Raw genomic sequence first — 14,626 nt, 5'->3', positions numbered from 1 at the left:
GTCCCTTCTGCCTTCTCGCTCTTGGTCTGGGCTTTCGCTTCTACTACTAGCACTTACGTCCCGACTCCAGAGAGAGTCTGATTGGTCCACAGGACAATATACTCGCCTACCGTGGTCTGATCAGCTGTGCCCAAGGCTGTGTGTGTGGTCCATCAGAAACTCTCAAAGAACAATCCCTATTATTTTGCCTTTATAGAACCTTCTAAGAACAATGTCCCAAACTGGGCTCTTTTTTAAAAAATTTAGAGTAAATGTTAGTAACATCAGATATTATCTGATTGTTCTGCTCCGATAGAAAAGTATTTTAAGCCCAAATCTAATAACCTTTCTTTATAGAAATCCCAGCTTCTTTCTCACTAAGTTGTTAGAAGACTTTATAAAGTAAATTTCAGTATTAACATTGGATTTACTTCAAGTAGCTGGAGTTAGAAAGTGGTAACTATTTGTGGGCATTGTACCCTTTTCTCTAGGAGATTTTTTTGTCTGATTCTGTTTATAGGCAGATATTTAACACTGAAAAACGGATTCCAAATAGCCTTTTCAAAGCTCAGTGATCCATTGTGAGACATTGGCTTAACACAAAATACTTTTACATAACCCAAGCCACCAAGCGGGATATCCGGTCAGCTATTTTTAAAGCCTTCTCCCCCACACAATCTCACGTAACAGAGTTACAGCTGTTTGCTTAGAAAATTGACACAGTTTCTGTGATTCGTGAGATGAAAACTCAAATGAAATGTCTTTAACTTGTTTGAAACTGAAACCATTTTCACTTAAGTGTGTTGCAATACCAACGTGAAATAACTTTCTGGATTAGACACACATATACTTATGCAGAATATAGTTTTTTCATTGACATGTATATGGTATTATGTATTAAGTTTACCATGTGAATAATTTTGCAATTAATGAACTTATTCAACACGTATTTATAGAACACAAATTGTGTGTCAGGTGCTGTGTTACAGCTGGAGGCAAGAGAGCGAGAAAGGTGTGCCTGCCCTCACACAGCTTCCAGTCTAGTAAGAGTTAGGCAATTGCAATGTCATATAATAGGACTGCAGTGAAGTGGTACAGGGTGCCTGCCAAAGAAGCATATAGAGGGGTATCAGAAAAGGCTTCCTGAAAAAAGTGACATCCATGCTGAGACTTGAAAGATGAGGAAAAGCCAGCCAGGAAGGATAGGAAGAATCTTCCAGTAGAGGGAACAATCCATCTTGGGTTTCTGTTTGGGGGCCAGAAAGACCAGAGAAAAGAGGCTGGAGAGGCAGGTGGGCTCCATCATACAGGGTCATGTTAAGGTGTTTGAACTTGATCCTAAGAGTGATGGGGAGCACAGAAAGGTCTTGAGCAAGACAGAGATATGATGGGATTTATGCTTTGTAATGAGCACCCTGGCTGTAGTGTAGGGAATGGATTGGACGCATCATAGAGGTCCAGGTGAGAGATGGAGATGATCTGAAGGAAAATAAGGATCAAGAGGATGGAGAGAAGCAGGCAGAGGTGTGAGTTTTTGAAGTCTAATCAGTATAACCTGATGATGATGGATGGATGGCTCTGCTTCTTCTAAAAGTCAGCATCGCAGTGTTTTTACTGCTTTAAGACAATATCATTAATGATTTTAGTATTTTCCTCCAGCATTTTTCTTATGTATAGGATTTTTTAAAATTTACATGTGAAGATATTGTGTATTCAATTCTATGGCCTCTTTTATCTTATAAAAATAGACTATAAATAATATTGATATGGTCTTATAAACATTATTTAACATCTAGCTACTTAACATTCAACTACTTCTCTCTAAGTGAATATTTAGGACATCTCAAATGTTCTATTGCAAATAATGCTGCTATAATCATGTTTGTATAGGACACTCTGCTTTAGAGTCAAGATGATATTCTCTGTAAAAATTCCCAGAAATAAAATTCCTGTGTCAAAGAATGTGAACCTTTAATATTCTTGATATATACAAAAGACCTATTTTTTGAATTCGAACTTTAAGCAAAAAAAAAAAAGTGAGAAAGCAGGAAATATAATCAGCTTTTTAAAAGTGTTTTGAAAAGCAGTCCACAAAATCGCTGTGTATCAGCAGTATAAAAGTGTTGAATGGCTCCATCCAAGAAGCATTTATGGAGCAACCCTGGTGGCCAGGCCCCATATCAGAGAATTCAAAGCAAAAGGTGCCAAGGGCTGCAATAGATTACAGTGACTCAGCAGAACAGAGTTATCAGATTTCTAAGTCAGCCTAATAACTCATCTTGAGGACAGATATGCATAAAATTTTACACTAATGCCTTCAACTTCAAGAAATTTCAGTGTAATTCTAATAAAAAAAATCAACTGTGAAATCTCATGCAGCTTTCATGGAAATCACTTTTTTTATTCTAGTAGTTGCAAAGGATAAACATAAAGTTGTGTTTTTTTCATAATTCATTTCTGGAACACTAATTGTAGTAAGAATTTAGAATATTACTAATGTTCTAACAAAGCACAAAGACCTTGGAAACATTTGATAATTTATTTGATAAGGGCAATGACCTTATCAAAAACAGGCTAATGAGAGTCATGGAGGGTTTTTAAAAAATCATGGAAGGAAGGAAAGTAATTTACACTTCCTTAAATTTCTCTGTGAATGTGTAACGATTTCTTCATTCTCTAAAGCACAGCGTTTAAAAGAATCAGTCTGCTTCAAGTTCAAGTGCTCATTTTTATCTCTGGTTATAGAGTGAAAAGCAAGACATGGTTTAAGCCCAGCATATAAATGGTAAATTCCATTATATGCTTCAGATGCAAAATGTGTTTGGAAAACAGATGGTTAGTTAATCACAAATCAGAGTTATTCCAGGTGCTGATAACCTGTTTCATCTTGACCAGCTTGTCCAAACCTAGTTATAGGATCGTGAAGAAAGCTAAGTTTGTGTCTGGTTGTTATCTTTCCTTTATCTTTTTATCGAATTTCCTCATGTGTGCTTAATGCTTTGAAATGTTCAATGCAATTTAGCGCTCACTATCACATCTGACTTGCTCATTTCATTTTCCCCGGAACCCAGCAAGGGAATAATAAAGTCAGAAGAGTAGGATAAATATCAACCCCAGGCTGGCATTTTCTCATCCACTTTTGTTATATCGCGGCTCGTTCATTGTGAAGATCAAACGAAGCAGTAGATATAAACGTGATCCTCTTGTCCTGGGGTTGGTACTGGGACTGTGAAAATTTTCAAAAGTAACAGCAGCTGTCACTGGAAATTGCACGGCAGCCCTCTTCTGTGCCCCAAATCCTCAATCTCTCCAAGTGTCCTTTTTCCTGGGACATTGTTCAGAGTGGGTGAGTGGGAGGGAGGGAAGGGAAGGGAGTACGGTGGGTAAGAAGGTGGGGAGAGAGGTTGGATGCATCCTCTGCGTGGTGAGTGAAGAATGAATTAAAGATCCTTGATAAATCAAGATGACAAAAATAAATGAAGAGTTTAGAGCAATGCTTCTCAAACTTTCTGTAGTAAAGCAACAGTTTTGTTTGTTTATTTTACTTTCTATTCTACCATGGACCTCTATCATTGTAAAATATAATGAAAATAATGTCTAAGTAGAATAAAAAAGATACGAAATATAAGCCCAGATATTTTATTTTAGATTCAACCAGCATTGTTTGCTCTGTCAAATTGCTCTAAACTTTCTAAATGCTTACTCTCACATTCTGGAATCTAAGACTCATGTTTTGAATTGCACTGTTTAGAGGACCTGAATAATACAATTAATAATATAATTAATAATTAAAAATTATCCTGATATGCCAAACTCTATTTCCTGTGTACAAAGATACATCTTTTCTAGTGCTCACAGAATATTTATAAAAATTCACCATAATTTAACCACAAAAAAGACTAAATAATTGCATAAATTACACAAATTACACAAATAAAATAAGAATCAAAATAGTTTGCAATGCAATAAAATTATAAGCAAATAAAATTAGAAACAAAGAGTTAACTATACATTTTAAATCTTCCTCCTAAATAACTCTTAGCTTAAGGAAGTCAAGATCACAATGTCAGGATATTTAAATACAAATTATAAAATATAGTTAATGAGAAGATGAGAAATAAAACTACATGTGTTCAAAAGTGTCCTTTGAGGAAAATGCATAGCTGTCGTGTCAGTCAGCGTCTCAACAAGAAACACATGGCACATTCAAAATCAGGTAGTTTGCATAGAGTTTATTTACAGAGACGTTGTTTACAAAGGCAAGGGAAACCATCAGAGATAGTACAGCAGCCACACTGTTTCTACTTCTTCTTTCTTTTCTGGGACCCAGAAATCCAGTGGTAGCAAGTTAGCTACTGTCTTGAAGGATACGTGGGCCACAAGTAGAGGGACACAGGAGCTCATCTACCCCCTTCCTCCCTCTAGTTCTGGCCAGAATCCTAATGTCTCAGGAATCCCTTATCGTGTGAACTCCTTGCTGTGGACCTCACAGTCAGCCTCCAAGGACAGGGAGCAGGCCTGATGGGGGAACTGGAAGTTACCGTCCACCATCGTAAGTCACATTCTTAACAAAACAAAGAGGACAATATAGTAAGCAATCAACTCAAAAAGTTTCTCAGAAGAATTCAAATATAGAAAATTTATCAGAAGGGGGATGTCAAGTAAAAACATAAAAAGAAGTGAGTACCAAAGAAAATAGAAAAATTGTGACTTCATAAATATCTAGGTCTTTGGAAAACAACTGGAAATAGAAAACTACAAGCTCATTTTATCAAAGAAAAAGAAATATCGCTGATAACACAAAATGAGAATGTGGAAATAATGGCACATACAGATGAAAGTAGAAATAGTTTGCATGCTCTAGGTTAATAAATTTGAAAACGTAGATGAATTGGAATAATTTTTAATTATAATATATATTATCAAAATTAAGAGATAGAATAAGCCAATAAAAATGTTCTTTAATAATGACTCTTTAAGGAAACTGTTACCCCAAAGTTGTCACAAGTGAATTTTTTTTCATTGCAAGCAATAGTTAATCTTAGGCTATTAAATGGTTGCAGTACGTAGAGAAAATTAATTGATGTCCTAATATTTAGTTTCCATTTTTGTTATTTTATGAATCATTATAAATCAATTCTAAACTTGATCAAGATCATGCAGAAATAAAATTATAATATTATGTAAATGTCTTGATGAAAAAGTCCTGAAAAAAACATTAGCAAAATAATAAGATAAAAATACAGTACATTAAAAAAAAAAACAAGACCAAGTAGTATCATTCCAAAAATGCAAAGTTGTTTAATACTTTTATTTATAAGTTGATCATGTTTCTAGGTCAAAAGAGAAAAACAACCTCATCCCTGTAAATATTAGAAAGCATTAGAAAAACTTCCAGTCATTTCTGACAATAAACACACATACACAAAACATGGAAAAGTAGAAATAGGTAGATAATTATAACACCTACGGCTTGCGGAGTTTACCTACTATGTGCCACTCAAGGTGGCGAGCATTCCAAATGTGTTCATTAGAATACCCCGATCCTCCTATGAGGGAGGCTGCAGTTATCCCATTTTACTAATGAGCAAATGTCAGAGAGAGGTGAGGTCACAGGCAAGGTCATGGGGTTGGTAAGTGGCGGAGCTGGAGTGTGAGCCTGGCAGTCTGGCTCTAGAGTTCTGGATGTGACCACGCCAACGTACCACCTTTCCCAAGTCCTCTGTAACTTGTGGGAATCATATTTATGCCCAGGTAAAGAACAGTCAAAACGCTCTATCTCTTGGAAATAGCCCCTGTTTGACTTTTACCTGAGTATTAGTGAGGCCCAGCTTGTTGGCTCGTTGTTCTAAGGATAGCTGCATTTTTCTCTTGGTCAGAATAGATTTAATTCAGTTCTGTGCTATCTATGTGGGTCATCGGCTGTAAGTGATAGCAATGGCAGCTATCTTAACTTTGTAACCACTCATGCCATTGAAACCAAAGTCTGGAGCCGCGATGTGTGTTTCCTGTGTCAACGTCTAATCAGGCAAACTTGGAATTGTGAATGAACATCAGAGTCTGATTAGAATTAGGTTCTTAACCTCAAAGGTTGTTTGTTTTTTTTAATTATCACAATGCTTATTTAAAAATTCAACTATAATGTATCATTTATTAAGAACACAAACCATTGCCAATAAAGTGCTAAGCTATTTTTTCAAGTTAACCAATTAAAATTAAATACATTGCTAAAAATATTTATGTTATCCTTCAAATGAAGCACGTGAGATATATACTTCATTTTTTGAAATAATCAAATAATTTAATTTATTTAAAAAAAAAAAGTATTTGCTTAACAAACACCCCAGACACGTGCTAGTGCTGGGGATATGGAAATGAATGAGAAAAAAATCTCTGACCTCAAAGAATTTCCATAGAAGTGGTAGATAGAAAAGTTTTCAAACTATTTGTAAAACTGTTATGGTGAGGTTAAGTATTAAAAGAATGGAGATGGAGAAAGAGAGGGAAACAGGGAAGAAAGAGAGAGAAATAGTCCATATTTAAGAAAGCCCCTTCCTCTTTGTTTTCAATTTAAAAGCATTTTAATTCTATATTGAAAGCAGTGTAGGGTTTTAGCAGAGAATCAACATAGATTTACATTTCAGAGACAATGTGACTGCGGTAGGAAGGAGGGCTAAAAAGGAAATTGAATGACTGGAAATAGTAGGAATGGCCCTACTGAATCGAGGGCTCAAGGACTTCCTACCCCTGCTCCCCAATCCTACCACCCCATAACTGCAGGCTAGCCCACAGTGGGGTGTGACTTTAGACAAGGGACTCCCCTCTCTAAAAATTTAGGAATGTTCAAAGAAGATCTCAAATAATACTCACGATACTTGAAAATAAGAAGACTAAACTGAAGGGCTATTTTAATATTTTCCATGTATATAAAAAATTTTCTGTTTGTTGGTTTTACAGTGGAGAGTCCCAGCTGTTTTTACTCTTAACTAAGGACAGAAGAGAGAAACAAATTAAGGAATGAAAAGTTCAAATTAGGCACAGAGAAGTACATTATCAGGAGGTGAAGACGAGTGAGCATGGCATGGGACTTGAGATGTTTATCACAAGAAAAATTCCATGTCCCTCTGGGGATTTACCTGGGTAATTGCAAACCTAGTAGTTTTGTAAGCAGAATTAGTTACCAATTTCCTTGTCTCCACCCCCCACCCCACACCGCCCCCACCAATTGAGATGTTTCTATCACTGATACCACTTGGAAATATTTGCCTCTGGAAATTCTTGCCCCTGGAACACCATAATTCTAAAAAAGAAGTATTTTAGAGATTTAACTATAACCAGGTAATCAATGCCCTTTTGTAGTTCATTTTGGCTCAGCTTACAACTATGACTGGATCAAAACAGATCTTAGGGATTTATCTCTAATCTGAAGCATTCCAAGGAGATTGATTTGAAACTTCCCTACAGTCCTCAGTGTACTCAGCTGGAGAAACGACTCAAGGTCAGGCTTAAATCCCCGCTTCAGGTTCCTGAATTGTTGCCCGCAACCCAGGACTACAACCCACCAAGACCCTTGGCATCAGAATCACCTGGAAGGACTTCTTACACATGCAAATGACTGGGCCCAGCCCAGACTCTGAATCAGAATGTGAACTGGTTGTAGGGAGCAGAAGTTCAGAAAGGCTTATGCTTTAACCATGTTCCCTGGGTAATTCCTGTGCACATAAAAATGTTAGAAAATTAATGTGAAGGGCGAGTCATGCCTTCGATTACTTTTAAGAGAAGAGAAAGATTGAAGCAAGTGCTTGTCTTTATATTTTATGTTAATCCATAAATTATATTGCATGTTTACTCACAGCCTCGAAGGTACCACATTTTTTTTAGGCCTGAGCATAGTTTGATCTTGTCATAGAATGACAGAAGTAGAAGGAACCATACAGATGGCCTTGACCAATCTAAGGAAGCTGAGAGTCGGAAAGATTGATGCTTATCCAGGGGCACACGGCTAAATGTTGGCAGAGCCTGACCATGGCCTGAGTCCTATCACCCCATCTTCTTAAGACATTTCTTCTTGTGATCTGGTTATTGACTGGGAAAGAAAGCACAGAAACGAATGTTGTATCTTTATATAATATGTACATGTATATATAGTTCTAAGCAAGGACTTTTTTCTCTCTTTAAAGCTACTTTCCATTAGAATTTTTAATTCAAGCATTTATAAAGTCCCTCCAGGGTGCCAGCAGCCCAAGGCACCTTATTTTCCCCTGTTGTCTCAGATGGAGCCGGTTTTGCATAGGGTTTCAACCCTAGATTATCCTTTTCTTGGTTCTCACCTCTCTTCTATCCTATAACCTTGACTCCTTTAAGACCAGGCCACAGTGGGGTTTTATTCTTAATTCCAAACACGGCTATGGAACACAGTTGGTGCTTAAAGAATGCATGTAGATTTTATCTTGCCCAATTTTAGAAAATAAAATAATGGTAGATGTTTTCAGTATACACTGGAGCTAGAACTCAAAACTGCTCAGACTCCCAAAACCATTCCTAGCAGACCCTTCAGCAGTGTGGGGGAGGAAAATCTTTTCCTCTACCCTCTTAGGTTCTATGCTGTAGGCTTGCAAATTTAACTGACATGAGACAGATTAATAAAAGAAAAGTGTACAACTTTTATTTGATGTTAGCATTTTTACATGCACGGGGCTGTCACAGAAAAGAAGTGAAAAACTCAGAGAGGTGGTTAGACGTGGGGGCTTGCATACTATTTTAACAAAGGGCGATCAATTGTGGTTAAGTGACTAGATAGGGAAGAGAGGATTTTGGCTTCTGGGAGTGGTAAATATAGGGGGGAAACTTAATGGTAGGTAAGGATTATTTTTTAATTATTTTTATTTTTTAATTACAGTTGGCATATAATATTATATTAGTTTCAGGTATACAACATAGTGATTATATGTTTATATAACTTACAAAGTGATCACCTGATAAATCTAGTACCCATCTGACATACATTGTTAGTATAATATTATTGACTATATTCTTTATGTTATACCTTTCATTCCCATGACTATTTTGTAACTACCAATTGGTACTTCTTAATCCCTACCCCTTTTTCACCCACCCCGCCAACCCCTCTCCCATCTGGCAACCATCAAATTGTTCTCTGTATCTATGAGTTTGTTTCTGTTTTGTTTATTTTGTTCTTTAGATTGCACATGTAAGTAAAATCATATGGCATTGTCTTTTTCTATCTGACTTACTACACGCAGCACAATACCTTTTAGGTTCATCCATGTTATTGCAGATGGCAAGATTTCATTCTTTTCGTGGCTGAGTAATATTGCATTATATATATGCACCACCTCTTCTTTATCCATTCACCCATTGATGTACACCCAGGTGCCTCCATATCTTGGCTATTGTAAACAATAATGCAATGAACATATGAATTCATGTGTCCCTTCAAAGTAGTATTTTGGGTTTCTTCAGATTAATACCTAGAAATGGAGTACCTAGGTCCTTCTTTGTCTCTTGTTACTTTTGTTTCAAAGTCTAGTTTGTCTGGCATAAGTATTCTACCTTATTTTTTTATTTGTTTCCATTTTCATGAAATATTTGTTTCCATCCCTTTACTTTCAGTCTGTGTGGGTTTTTTGATCTGAAGTGAGTCTCTTGTAGCCAGCATATGTGTTTGGTTCTCTTATCCATTCAGCAATCCTATGTCTTTTGATTGAAACATTTAATCCATTTACATTTAAAGTGATAGATATGTAGTTATTGCCATTGTATTATTCATATTTTTTACCTTTTTTCCTTTTTCTTCTTCTTCTTCTCCTTCAGCCCCCTGACATTTCTTGTAATACCAGTTTGATGGTCATGAACTACTTTAGCTTTTTTGTGTCTGGGGAGCTATTTCTTTGTCCTTCGATTCAAAATGATAGCTTTGCCAGGCAAGTAATCTCGTTTGTAGGTCCTTGCTTTTCATCACTTTGGATATTTTATGCCAATCCCTTCTGGCCTGAAAAGTTTCTGTTGAGAAATCAGCTGACAGTCTTATGGGAGCTCCCTCATAGGTAACTGATTGCTATTCTCATGATGCTTTTATGATTCTTCCTTTGTCTTTAACCTTTGCCATTTTAATTATGGTGTTTCCTGGTGTGGGGCTCTTTAGGTTCATTTCGTTTGGGACTCCCTGGGCTTCCTGGGCTTCTTTGTCTATTTCCTTTGCCAGGTTAGAGAAGTTTTCCATCATTATTTCTTCAAATAAGTTCTCAATTCTTTGCTCCTTTTCTACTCTTCTGATAACCCTATGATATGAATGTTGATGTGCTTGGTGTTGTCCCAGAGGCCTCTTAAATTATTCTCTCTTTTTTTTTTTTGGATTCTTTTTTCTTGATTGCTGTTCTGATTGGGTGTTTTCCACTACCTTATCTTCTAAATTGCTAATTTGATCCTCTGCTGCATCTAATCTTCTGTTGATTCCCTCTAATATATTCTTCATTTTAGTAATTATATTCTTTATTTTGGACTGATTCTTTTTTATGTTTTCCATCTCCATTTTATATTTTTTATCTCTTTGTTAAAGTTCTCACTAAGTTTATCTACTCCTTTCCTAAGTTTATTGAGCATCCTTATAACCAGTGTTTTGAACCCTGCATCTGGTAGATTGCTTGTCTCCATTTTGTTATTCATTTTCTGGAGCTTTGTTCTGTTATTTCGTCTGGGACATGTTTCTTGGTCTCCCCATTTTTGGCTGCCTCCCTATGTTTGTGTCTGTGTATTAGGTAGGGCTCCTAAGTCTCTCGGTCTTAGTTAAATGACCTTATGTAATAGGTTTCCTCTGGGCCCCAGCGGTGCAGTAATTCCTGGTCACCTGAGCTGGGTGCTCCAGGTGTGTCCCTTATATGGGTTGTATGCGCTTGCCTGTTGTAGTGAACCCTGGTTGCTGTTTACACATAAGTGAGAAGGATTAACCCTCAAGCTGATTGGTTGTGAGAAATGGCCAGACAAGGGCTAACCCTACAGAGCAGAATTCACTTTCGCAGTGCTCTGGTGCCTGCCCAGTCTTCCCTTTGGGTATGTTGTCCTTGGATTTGGCCCTCGGTGATACTCTAGCATGGTCCAAAGCCAGCTACAAGGCATGGTGGCCCAGAGTTCTCCTTGGAGGGGCCCCACCACAGGCCAAGTTCAGCTGCAGCCTGTGCCCTTCCTGGGGCCACCTGGCATGCGCCACCAAGAAATCTGAAGATGGCCACCACCTGTGCTGGACTTAAAGGTACCTCAAGAGACTAAGCTGGGAACTAAGGCCAGCTGCTGCTAGTGCTCAGCTTGGGGCTGCTCAGCAAGAGGTACAGGACATGCCGAGGCCAGATGCTGCTTGTTTGGGGTTTGTGAACCTTTGAGAAATTTTAGGAAAGTTCTCAGCATGAGCCAAAACTGGCTGTTTTTATGGAAAAGCCACTGGAAGCAGCTTGAGTAGACCTGCAAGTGGGAGCATTGGAGTCTCAGCGAATCACCAAGGCAGAGTAGCAGATTGATGGAGACTCAAACATGGCGGCTGCCTGGGTCTGCACGCTGGGAATTGGGAGGGCTCAACAAAGGAAACATGCCCTCTGCCAGCACTTCTCTCTGGGAGGAAGCTGCCCCTCTGGCCCTCTCCCTGAAGCCAGACAACTCAGTTCCTCCCTGTGTGTTCCTGGCACCTTTTGAGCTGCTGCCCCAGTGCTGGAGCTCAGAGCTAGTGAATCTGTCAACAGGTAAGTCCGCATGGGCTCTTTAAGAGGAATGTATATGACTCCAGCTGCCATCTGTCTCACTCAGCCACAATTTCTGCTGGTTTTCACAGCCAGAAGTTGTGGGGACTTTTCTCCTGGCACTGGAACTTTGGGCTGAAAGACTGGTGTGGGGCTGAGACCTCTCGATGCTCCAGGGGAAACTCTACAGCCCAGATATCCCTATTTTTAACGCCACATGCCGGTGTGGTAACCAGCCCATTCCACATCTCTGCCCCTCCTACCAGTCTCCGGGTAGCTTTTTCTGTATGTCTTTGGTTGTAATATCTTTTCAGGTAGACTTCAGGCAAGTCTCAATGATCGTTGTTCTGTGGTTTAGTTGTAATTTTGATCTGGTTGTGATAGGAAGCGAGCACAGGGTTTACCTACTCCACCATTTTGAATGGAAATCAAGGGCTATTAAGGTTTATTTATGCAGCCTCATCTCAGTGATGTCTGTCTCTGGTAGTAAGGGTTGTTTTCCTTTTCCTGGTATGGAAGAAGGGATAATATCCTCCAAGAGGTATTTATGCCCTACTTTTAGGCAGATAGAAAGTAGGCAGAGAGTGCTTCCTGTATCTGTTCTCAATTGCCTTCAGCTCAAAGTAGTGTTTATACCAAAGTGGCATATCCTCAGATAATATATTCTGATCTACTACAACAGCACAAATAGAGCTAAAATGTTTAAAGTCTAGACTGTAAATTCTAGAAACCTATGCGCACATCCCAAAAGCAGGAATCTTAGTTCTCTGTACTTTATACTTGTTAACTTGTCTCTGTAGTTATCACATAATATTAATTCACAGTAAGGTTTATGGCTTTAATGTTCAACTACAAATATCAAATCTCTGCTTATTTTTGTTTGGTTTCATTTTTCATTTTTTCTAAAATTTTATTGTAAAAATGATCAAGCATTCAAAGAATTTGAAAGCATTTTTCCTTTAAATTTACTTAACTGTAGTTTAGAAATTGTGTTTTTCTCATTTAATTTTAATGTAAAAATCATGACGTGTCTTGAGAGTTTTTTTAAAAATAGTTTTGCTTGAACAAATACATTTATTTTAATTAGATTGAGTTGGATCTTTGACTAGTCTCTGCCAATTAATCTAGAGCCAATCAGTTCCAAAAAGAAAGAACCAAAAAAGTAAAAGTTGAACAATATCTGTGTAGAAAGCAAGGGAATATTTTCTGTGGGGGAAAAAAATCCTCTATTTTCAAGTTTGTGAATAGTTTTTAGAACATAAAAGTTTTCCACTGAGGAGGAAAAGTATTTCTCCCATTGGTAAAATTTTAACAGCAGTTTAATGGAAGCAACATGGGTAAGTGGGATCAAAAAGCAAAATCCAAAATAAGAAAAAAGAAGGAAGGAAAACCCAGCATACTTGGGGGTGGAAAAGCAAATTTGTCACATCTCAGACTTACATTGTATGTGGGGTTATCTTCTCAGTCAATGATTTTGGTTTAAGTCTGAAGGCACACACACAAAAAAAGAATGGAAGCCAAGTATTAGTTTCCAGTTGGCCTGAATTTCAATAGACTGTGAAATGCAAGGTGTGGGGTCGTGTGCTTAAAGAAACAAACAGTTCATTCTAAAGTCTGAGTCATACCTGGTGTTACTACAGACAGCAGTCAAAAACAACTGTAAAATAGACAGGATTATGAATGGTACAAGAGATTTAAAACTATCTATGGGACTCAAGCATTCCAATTGTATGTATTTCTCCAATTGAAATTAATGACTCCTGTCTACTACAAACAGATAACCAGATTCATTTTGTTCTATGCACGCCCTGATCCCAAATGACGCATTGGTCTGGTTTGCCATTACCTGTTTTGATAGATTCTTCAGACACCGCAGGATGATATATTATTAACTAAAGTACAGAAAGGAAACTATAATACACTTTAAATGCAAGCCCTTAACCATTAACCTGAATACTGGTAAGAAGGACTTCAAGATTTGCCAGTGTACTAAGCTCTGTTTTAGCAGTTTGATTTCAAGTTTGGTTAGCAGCATGAAAATCCAGGTGCAGAATTCCTTTCCAGAATTGTCGTGTTACTATGTACTATATACTACTATGTAGTACATTAAATAAAGGCTCTTTGGGACCTGATACTTCTAGTGCAGTGTAACAGTGAGGGTGCCAGTGTTAACATCAGGGCATCGCAAGCTCTAGCTTGCCTGCAATATATAGTTCACCTGTGCTCAGACGGCCGTGTAATTTATACCTGTTTGCGTTTTCCTTGTGGCTATTCCCATGTATTTTTTCATGTTTCATTGTACTTCCTATCAGATGTTACCACTTCTACTATAGGTATTTCTTGAGGCCCTGACTTCTATAACTATGACTTTCTTTCTTTGGTACCCAAAGTTTGCTGTCTGTATTGGACTGATGATGGTGGAATTTAAACAAACAAACAAACAAAAAAAGTCATATACCACAGGAATCAAGTCTATTTTTATCTCCTAGTTCATTTTATCTTCAGCAACAATATTTCACAAATATTTATGACATATCAAGCACATTCCCTAGAACACAAGCTTCTTGAGAGCTAGATCCTCACTTCTGGATCTTCAGCACCCAGACCAGAGCCAGGCACATAGTAAAGGCTTAATAAATATTTGCCAACTCACATTCAGTCTTAAATAGAACCTGAGGATGCAGTAGTAAAAAAAAAATGATAAAATCCTTGGTGGTACAGAGCTGACATTCTTCATGAAAACAGCAATTTATAGCACGATTATCCTTGGATGGTATCCTGATAGCGCATAGGAGATCTAAGCTACCTGGATTCAAGTCCAAGATCCATTATTTACTAGCCGATGGCCTTGGGAAAATTAGTCTCTCTATGCCTCGGGTTTTTTTTTTTTTTTAATCTGT

At 37.7% G+C, this 14,626-nt stretch overlaps 1 protein-coding gene across 2 annotated transcripts in view; it reads left to right on the top strand.

Annotated features, from left to right (window-relative positions):
* The window catches only part of COL4A3 (collagen type IV alpha 3 chain), a 131,735-nt gene that overhangs the window by 19,861 nt on the left and 97,248 nt on the right, over nt 1-14,626 (top strand). Inside the window, exon 1 of one of the 2 annotated variants that reach the window (XM_039855786.1) lies at nt 11,675-11,729. The exons of the other annotated variant lie outside the window; for it this stretch is intronic. The gene's annotated coding sequence lies outside the window, so the exon portion shown is untranslated. Of the gene's footprint in view, nt 1-11,674; nt 11,730-14,626 lie in introns of those variants that run through there. 2 annotated transcript variants of the gene reach the window in all.

The sequence above is a fragment of the Pteropus medius genome, unplaced genomic scaffold (assembly GCF_902729225.1).
Source record: "Pteropus medius unplaced genomic scaffold, Ma_sr-lr_union100, whole genome shotgun sequence".
Lineage (NCBI taxonomy): Eukaryota > Metazoa > Chordata > Mammalia > Chiroptera > Pteropodidae > Pteropus > Pteropus medius.
Note: the sequence above shows the minus strand (reverse complement) of the source record. Positions and strands in the feature narration are given on the sequence as shown.